This window comes from Schistocerca piceifrons, unplaced genomic scaffold (genome assembly GCF_021461385.2).
Source record: "Schistocerca piceifrons isolate TAMUIC-IGC-003096 unplaced genomic scaffold, iqSchPice1.1 HiC_scaffold_263, whole genome shotgun sequence".
In the NCBI taxonomy this organism is placed as follows: domain Eukaryota; kingdom Metazoa; phylum Arthropoda; class Insecta; order Orthoptera; family Acrididae; genus Schistocerca; species Schistocerca piceifrons.
In genome coordinates, this window is record NW_025728475.1 from 112501 (window position 1) to 113193 (window position 693).

A 693-nucleotide genomic window follows, 5' to 3' on the forward strand; every position below is an offset into this window, starting at 1 on the left:
AAACAGTATCGCCATCTATGAAAATAGGGCGACACCACATGCAATACCGCCATCTATGCGCATCTGACAACACTACGTCCGCACCACAAAACATACCGCCATCTGTAGGTCTCCCGCAACATGACCTCCTGCAACGACGCTACCGCCATCTATGAGACGCCAAGCCGACTAAGACAGCGATGGCGCCACAGTGGCCGCCTTTCGACGCCACCCACAAAGGCTGCAGCCTCTGTCGACCATAGCACCCAATCTCCAGTGGCTCTGCCGCACGAAGCCGTGGACCGGCAATGACGCCACCCGCACCCGTTCGTGCACCACCCCAACCGCCAAACTCGCACCTCCAGCGGATGAACGGCGGACGTTTCCCGCACTCGTAAAGTGCAATCCACCCCTATAACTTGCGTTTCATGAAGAGTTATTTCCAATATGCGACATTCCCGCTGTCCGTATACATGAGCCGCGACCTGTACCACTTACGAGCGAGAGACGCGATCGCGTTGCTCACTGTACGGCGTCCGATACCGAGCCATCAGCATGTCGGTCCCCATGCGCGTTGCACTCGCACTCGCAGTCGCAAAAACGTGGGGCAAATATATTACGCGGAAGAGTTATAACAGACCGAGCCCCACTGCATGGGGGGAGTCTTTGTCACTAATGTACACAGATGGAACATTTTGGACTGGAACCAGATTA